We start from the raw sequence: 9,086 nt of genomic DNA, 5'->3' as shown, positions 1-9,086 counted from the left end.
TTTCCTTTCTGTATCTAGCTTATTTCATTTAGCATGACTCCAAGTCCATCTTTATTGCAGCAAAGGATGGGCTGTTCTTCCTTATTGAGGCTGAATGGTAATCCATTCACGTACCATACATGTACCATAGTTATCCATTCATCTACAGCCTCCTGTCCAGGGTAATGTTGCTTACAAGAGCCATGGTGTGAGAAAAGCTAACTACTGACTTTGTACTTTTCTCCCCTTCCCCTTTGTGGCTCCTCATTCTCCACCTTGCTTTCCTATTGTTTAATTCCTTGTATTAGATTCCTATGGTTTTCAGAGGAAATGGGGTAGCTCAAACAATATGGCTGCCATCTCCCCATCTTTCTGGGGTTTGACATTCCTCTTAAGAGCTGCAGCATCATGCTCCCTTGAAAGTCTGCTTTGCCCTTTCCAGTTGCTGGTGGTTTGCTATGGCTCCTTGGGGCTCTGTGGATGCTAGCTGCAATCTCTGACTCCTTCACTCGATTACCTTCACCTTTCAGAATTCTGAGGCAAAATAAGAGGAAGCTCACCCAAAGGGCAAAGAAGCTGGGCGTCAATCTCATTTGACCCTGTCCTGAGAAGCTGGTTGGCAGCTAAGATTGCAGTAATTTCACTCTTGTTATTTGTATCCTAGGAAATGGGAATCTGCCTGTAATCTATGTTTACTTTGTCCACCTTAAAATTTTATGCACCCTGTAGTTATTTTACAGTGATGTGTTTTAGAAATGGGGGTGGGGTACAGATGTGATTCTGCTTGCAATTTTGAACTACTAAGAGACATTTGGGAAGCTGAAATGCAAAGCATCCTCTAGATTTTTCAGATAATGAGCCATGTTTGCCTCCTGTGACCCTTAAAGCCCCCCAGAAGTTTGCAGACAAGGGAAGCAGAGATACTGAGAAGTGAAGTATTTCAAATCAGAAGAGAAGAGGGTGACTCCCTCCTCCTAAGAGGATGCTCCAAAGAGGATGAAGACTCTATGTTGTCAGTGCACCTGGCCCTACTTACATTCTTCTATAATCTAACAGGGATGGAAAGGTGATGGGTGATCAAGATCCTAAGGAGAGCAATGTGTGAGGTCTGGTGACACGGGCTCCACTCTGAGCTTTATGGACAATGAGCTCAGTAATGTGACCTTGGGAAGGGCATCTGACCTCTTCTATCTCATCTGCCTCTAGCCCATCTTCTGTGAAACCGTGGTAATAATCCTGAGAGTTGTTCCAAGGATTAGACATGGCAGTAGACACATACTAAGTGTCATTGTATGGTGGATTAATGTTACATCTCTTCCCAATTCCGTTTCTGCTTTGTTATTATACTTAATATGAGTGGTTTCTAAGCTATTAAAAAGCAATAAAAGTAGCAGAACCAAAGTAATGAGAAGAAGTCGTATTTTATAAGAAAGATCCTGAATTCTGTTTGGATCTAGTTCAACAGAAACAGAGAACTACAGCACCAGCCCCAGTCCCAAGGTTTTGTCCACTGCAATAGAAACTGGAGAACTACTGAACTATGCAGCATGAACTGTGCAGAACTGTGACTCTCTCGAGAAAAAAAGATCCAAATAAATGGACCACAAAATAACAACACACAGCTCCCTGCATTCTTTCTTTTCTCCCTTTCCTGTCCCTTCTTTCCTCCTTCCTTCCCGCCCTCTTTACTAAGTCCCCCCGCCCCCCACTTCTCTATCTGGTACCTTCCATGAGGCAGGGTTGTGAATCAATCAGGATGTCAAGCTGTAGCTGCAACATAATCCCGAGCAAAACCACTGATTGTCCCAAGTGATCAATTGTTAGGCTCCTTGGTTACAGGCCAGGACAGAAGTTTTATAAACAGTCTGTGTCCACTGAGGCCCTGGTCTCAGTCAAGTTCTTAGGCTCACATACAAGGTAAGAATGTGATATTAGTGCCTAGTTCCTAGTGTTGGGAAATTAAAGCTTCCCTTGGGGTGGACGGAAAACACCAGCATTTGTGACAATTTGTATTATAGTCTCCTGAGAGAAATTACCAACATGAACGACATGAATCTGAATTCTTATACTGCACTTACAGTGTGCTTTCAGACAAGCAAATAGCAGCTATTTTCTGGTGTGATGGCTAGAACTTCAAACAAGAATTCCCTTGGCTTGGGTTTTGATGTCAGGTTTTGCTGTCTTGTTCTTTTCATAATTCTAGGTTAATTCAGTTTTTCTCTAAGATCCCTAAGCTGGAAAAAAGAATAATTTTCTCTAAAAAAATATATGAGTATGAAGCTTTAATCTCAGTAATATTCTGTGTATATACAGAATATAATGTACACATATATCATGTAGAAAAATCATTTCCTCAATTAATTTTTTTAAAGGTATGAAAATTTTAGATTAGAAACCAAAGAATTGGTGAAAACCAGATTGGGAAAAGATCTTTGTAACATTTCTGAAAATTAAATATAATATGCCTATCTTAGTATGCACTGAAATGCTTTTAAAAAGTACTAAAAGTATACTAAATGGCATTTTCTGGGTCTGGGCTAGCCAGGCCCTACAATGCTTAGATATTTCTATCTCTGATGCATTCCAGGGTTCTAGCAGGCTTATTTATCCTGAATAGTGAACTTGGTCCCCAAGAAATTGGAATGCCACTTCATGATGGTACTCTATGACAATGGTGAGAAGACCTTTAAGATGGAATTAAGGTCAGCAACATTTAGTTGTAGTTAATCAAAGGAGAGATTGTTCCAAATGGGCTTGACATGGTCAGATGGTCTGACAAAAAGGTTTGAGGATCAGAGCTGGGAGGAATCAGAGGCTCTCTGACCAATGCATCTATGTCCTACAGCTTTCAGAGAATGAATTTAAAAGAGGGACCAAAGCATCAAAGGAGACCCAGCCTATGCCAACACCTTGTGAGATCTCCTACAGAGGACCAGGTACATTGTGCTTGAATTCCTTCCTTTCTCAAGAGCTACACGTCATTTTGAATTCTTTTTTGGCTCTAAGGTGACAATCACAAACTGCAAAGATTAAGCAAGGTCATATTTAGGGGAACATCCTGCCACAATCCTTCCTATAGTTCTGATAACTTGATACATATTTGAAGTATGTCAGAATTGAGGCCCCCCACATCTAACTCATTTGCACTGATGCTTTGATGCTGAGAAGACTCAGTGTCTTTACTATGTTTTGAATATGGACAGTGTTCCCCAAAGATCTGTGAGCTAAAGGATTGTTCTCTGGAGAGACACTATTAGAAATGCTGTGGACCTTTAGGGAGTGAGGTTTCATGGGAGATCTTCATATCACTGAGTGCTTTAAAAGGAATTGTGGAACCCACTTCTCTTTCTGCTGGTTTCTTTGTTTTCCTTCTTGGATTAGGAGTGATCAGTGTATTCTGAGATATATAGAGATAGATATAGACAGAGATAGAGATAGAGATAGATAGAGAGAGAGATAGTTATAGAGATAGATGATAGATAGATAGATAGATAGATAGGGAGGAGAGGGAGAGGGAGGGGGAGGGAGAGGGGAAAGAGAGAGAGACAGAGACAGAGAGAGAGAGAGAGAGAGAGAGAGAGAGAGAGAGAGAGAGATTATATATCATTTTTACCAGAAGTTGAAGGCAATGAATCCAAACTCATATTGGCACATTGAAAACTGTGTGTTTAGTGAATCTTTTTTATTCTAAGTTAATTGCTACAGGCATTGTAGTAATGCATTTCTATGATACTAGTGATGAGAGTGATACAGGCAAACTCCAAACCCTCTGTCTTCTATTATGAATGAAACTATCAAATTCCCAGTTGTGACTGCTGAAAGCATTGGCTGGTAAGCTTATTGCCTAAGCCAAGTATTTCTCAGGTACCCTGGGGTTTTCCCTCTAGCGTTCTTAGACAAATGTGAGGTCAAACAGTCTTGTTCTGGATGTCTCTTTTAACTCCTTGGAGAGCTTCTAAGAACCTGGTTCTTTTTGAGTTCTTTGTATATATTGAATATTAGCAGAGAACCAAATAACCCTATTAAAAATGGTTACAGAGCTAAACAAAGAATTTTCAAGTGAGGAATACTGAATGGCTGAGGAGCACCTAAAGAAATGCTCAACATCCTTAGTCATCAGGGAAATGCAGATCAAAGCAACTCTGAGATTCCACCTCACATCAGACAGAATGGCTAAGATCAAAAACTCAGGTGACAGCAGGTACTAGGGAGAAAGAGGAACACTTTTCCAATGCTGGTGAGATTGCAAGCTAGTACAACCACTCTGCAAATCAGTTTGGCGGTTCTTCAGAAAATTGGACAAAGTACTCCCTGAGGACCAGCTATACCACTCCTGGGTCACACAGAAGATTCTCCATCATGTAATAAAGACACATGCTCCACTATGTTTATAGCAGCCTTATTTATAACAGCCAGAAGTTGGAAAGAACCCAGATGTCCCTCAACAGAGGAATGGATACAGAAAATGTAGTACATTTACAGAATGGAATACTACTCAGCTATTAAAAACAATGAAATTCATGAAATTCTTAGGCAAATGGATAGAACTAGAAAAATATCATCCTGAGTGAGGTAACCCAATCACAAAAGAACACACATGGTATGCACTCACTGATAAATGGATATTAACTCAAAAGCTTGGAATACCCAAGATACAGTTCACAGACCACATGAAGCTCAAGAAAAAGAAAGACCAAAGTATGGATATTCTGGTCCTTCTCAGAAGGGGGAACACAGGAGAAGACATAGAGACAAAGTGTGGAGCAGAGACTGAAAGAAAGACCATCCAGAGACTGCCCCACCTGAGAATCTATCCCATATACAGTTACCAAACCCAGACACTACTATGGATGTCAACAAGTGCTTGTTGATAGGAGCCTGATATAGCTGTTTCCTGAGAGGCTCTGCCAGTGCTTGACAAATACAGAGGGGAACACTCTCAGCCGGCCATTGAACTGAGCACAAGGTTCCCAATGGAGGAGGTAGAGAAAGGACCCAAGGAGCTGAAGGGGTTTGCAGCCCCATAGGAGGAACAACAATATGTACCCCCAGAGCTCCCAGGGACTAAACCACAAACCAAAGAGTACACATGGAGGAACCCATGGCTCCAGCTGCATATGTAGTAGAGGATGGCCTTGTTGCACATCAATGGGAGGAAAAGCTCTAGGTCTTGAGAAGGCTAGATGCCCCAGTATAGGGAAATGCCAGGACAGGGAAGTGGGATTGGGTGGATTGGTGAGCAGGTGGAGGGGCATGCGTTAGGGGGTTTTGGGGGGAACAGGAAAGGGGACAATATTTGAAATGTAAGTAAAGAATATATATAATAATAATAAAAAAGAAACTTGTTTTTTTAAGTCTATTCTTAATGTCATTTAAGCATCAGGTCTTCATGAATTGATATTGCTGGAAGACTTTACCTCTTTGTTATTCTTTGCATAGTACTGGATCCTTTAGCAGAAGCAGAAACATTATATGAAGTCAAAGATGGCTGCATGTCTAACTTGAGACTTTTGCCTGTGGTTTGCGTGTCTTATTTGCAAACAATCAAATAGTTAATGATTGCTCCCTAGAGTAAACAGTTATTAAGACAAGGCTCTGTTTATTCTTATTGTGAGAATATGATTCTTATGTAGTCATCACCTTCTGCTTGGTTCATTTCCGGTGGCAAATTCAAGAGACATACAGTCTTGAATTCTGGTTCAGGACAGGCTTCTCAATGCAAGGCTTGTTTGGAGAGGGTAGGAGCCAAGCTGTAGTTGCTCAGGACTAGTGGATACACAATAAGATTGAGAGTCAAGGGATTAGAGATCTTAGAGAGCAAACGAGTATTTTCATTGCTCAATGTTGTCTGTGAGGAGTTGACAGCTAAATGATGATGTAAACTGATTTCATAAAAAATTCAAAATAAAGAATAAAGTTATTTGCAACATTTATCTTCCTGAAGAATACTTTCCCTGAATAAGTGAGGTCAAGTAGATGAAGACTGTGGCATAGTAAAGTTACTATAACATTGACTGGTTCTGTAGATACAGATGGCTTGGTTTTTACAGCAAATGATTTTGAGTTCATACCCAGAGGTGGTAAGACTATAATGATGAACAGAAGGGGTATGAAGAAGAGAGTTCACTATGGGAATAGCTTCAGTTTTATGCAGCAATAAAGACTGCTCTGACAAATAGAAGTGTTAAGGAATTAAAAGGGGGTTGGAAAGACAACAAGTACTGATTATATTGTAATGTAGTGAGCAGAGCTTCAATCAAGAAATCCCAATATTTAGATTTCTATGCAGGCCTTCACTGACTTGTTCTCTGCATAATTCTAGGTAACCTTGCTTTTCTCTAAGATACTATATTCATAAGAATAATTTTTACATAGTATACCAAAAGACCTCAAGGTTAAGGCATGAACACTGTAAAAATGAAGAAATAAATAGAAAACAAAAAGGAAAAGGATTCACAAAGCATTTTCTAATTTTTACAAATATCAAAATAGCTACCAAAGTAAAGCAGTCATATTATCTTGGATGCATAAAAATCAGAATATCCTGTGCTGTGGGAAGGAGAGAGGCATGGGTTACATGGAGAGGCTGGTGATGTTCTACTCCTCTACTGGTGTTCTTAATTATACAAGTATTGGCATCAGGACCAATTTTAAACTGTGCGTGTACATTTTTCAGTTTTCATGTTTACATTTCACAATAAAAATATGGATACCACAGCCAATATAGAATGCTATCGTCTTATGCATGCTGTGACAGAAAGAGCTAAAAGAACAGTGAAAATTGCTACAATGGTTTATGGCAGATTGGAAGCCAATGTGGAAGACAACTATGTTCTTTTGGTCAAAATTTCTGAAAATCTAGTAAAATGATGTGCTATAATGTTTCACATACTAAAGCATTTCTTACTAAATCCAACAAAAAACCTTAGAATTGGATTTTCATAATTATAAAACCCTGGTATTCCCTAATGTTATAGCCCAGGATATTAATGATATTAACCATTGTGAGGATGAGATCGCTGAAACCAAAGAGATGTCAGTAATAATTAAGAAATAGTATAACTTTAGTTTTTCAGTGTCTACTTTTAATGGAGGTTCTTAAACCTCCCTTTTAGCCCACCACCCACCAGTGGTAGTAGAAAGGCATGTGGGGGAAGTGAAACTGTTTAGAAATGGTTCTTTGGAGCAAATTCCATCTGCTTTGTCAGAAAACAAGCAGTTCGATTCACAAGTGAGCAGCCACAGCTCGATCTAGGCACCAACACAAACACTTCATGGGTGACTGGCAGTCCAGTTCTGTAGAGTCAGAACAGCATACAGGAATCAGCAGCAATGGCCCCACCTAGCAGAGACAGTCAGGCCTCAGCCTCAGCAGGAGGGACCAGAAGGAATGCCAGAAGTTCTCACTTGTGCCTCTCTCAGTGAAGGGAAGATCAGTCAAGGCTGGAGCTCAGCAAGCATTGCACAGCTAGCTCTATACACAGCCAAGCTCAGCCTCTGTCACTCTCTGTTGAGTCCTACTTATACCCTCCAAACATAATGTGTCCTCCACAGATCTTGCCTCAGCACATGTCTTGCCTCAGTGAGTCTCTCTCAGCTGACATCACTCTGCCAATCGGCCTGAGTCTGCAGAGATGGCAAGAAACTGTAGCACACCACCAGAAGTATTTTTGGTGTCTTTCTCTCGATGGAGTCCCAACAAATGCAGCTCAACTACATGCAATGTAAGGCAGACCAATACATGCATGTCATTAACAAAGAATCCTTCATCATGTGTCCTTTCATATGCTTGTTTTAGTAGAGCATCCTTTCACCTGTGTCTGCTTCAGCTAAATGTTCCTTCATGAGTCTGTCTTAGTCTTTGTTTCACCTGTGTCCACTTCAGCTAAATATTCCTTCATGTGTTTGCCCCAGCAAAACACCTTCCAACACAAATGACTTTTCAAAGAACTCTTAAGTTTCCACTTCAAAATAGGGGAACTAGAAAACAATTATTCTGAGTGAGGTAACCCAGACATCCAAATAAAACTATAGTATGGATTCTCTTACATGCAGATGTTAGATTCTAAGCCTTTGATAATAGTCATACTGCAATACATATAACCACAGAGGTCAGATATAGAATAAGTGACTAAGGGGGAAAGATTGAATGGAGGGAGAAGGGAAGAGGGGGTGAGGATGAAAATATGACAATGGGTAACAAACATTAAAAGTTCATTTGAGAGATCATATGGAAACCTACTATAGCAGAAGCTTCTTAAAATATATACATATATGAAAAAAATTAAATGAAGTCAGCAAATAATGGAGGCAACAAAGCCCAATTAGACACCCTTCACCACCAAGAAAAAACCTCAGTGTCATGGATAGGTTATATCTAATTGAGTTTTTGACCTGTGGGGTTCCATAAAATCAGTCAGTCAGCCCACACTATGGCTGATGCTATTGAGTCCTCTCCATAGCACTGATAGTAAGGTTTTATTCCTGAAGACAACACCTATGTAACTCACTGAATACAGAGAAGTCAAGCTGGGGCCTGCCTAGAGCCTTCACCCTTTCTGATTAGTGTTCATGGCACCAGAAGTTACTATTTGCACTATCAGAGGAGAAAGGTAAACACCAACCCTTCAGTCCACACTAGTTCAATAGTGGTACAAAGCTGGTGGGAGTAACCAATCATTATCTGACCGGAAGTAAGGCCTACTCCATGTAATAGAACCTATGCCTAACACTACTCTCTGGTCACCTAGTAACCTGAAACTAGATAGGCTGTGGACCTAGAGGAAAATCAAATAGTATTGTTCTACTCAAGGAACAGCAAAAATAACTTGTAAGGAAGCTTTGATAAACCCATGGAACAACATCATGCTCAGTCACTATCAGGCAAACTTCTTCCTGCAGAAGATGGGAACTAACACAGCTCTACAACTGGTCAATATGCAGAAAGTGAGAGATCATGGAACACTCAGTCCTAAATGGGATGTCTTCATCAGATTTCTCCCCTAAAGGCTCGGGGAGCTATGCAGGAGAGAAGGTGGAAAGATGAAAAGAGTCAAAGAGAATGGATGACACCAAGGAAAGAGTGTCTTCGGGGCACAACAGAACTG

This window comes from Apodemus sylvaticus, chromosome 3 (genome assembly GCF_947179515.1).
Source record: "Apodemus sylvaticus chromosome 3, mApoSyl1.1, whole genome shotgun sequence".
NCBI classification, from domain to species: domain Eukaryota; kingdom Metazoa; phylum Chordata; class Mammalia; order Rodentia; family Muridae; genus Apodemus; species Apodemus sylvaticus.
The sequence above is the reverse complement of the archived record's forward strand: the minus strand, read 5'-3'. Positions refer to the sequence as shown.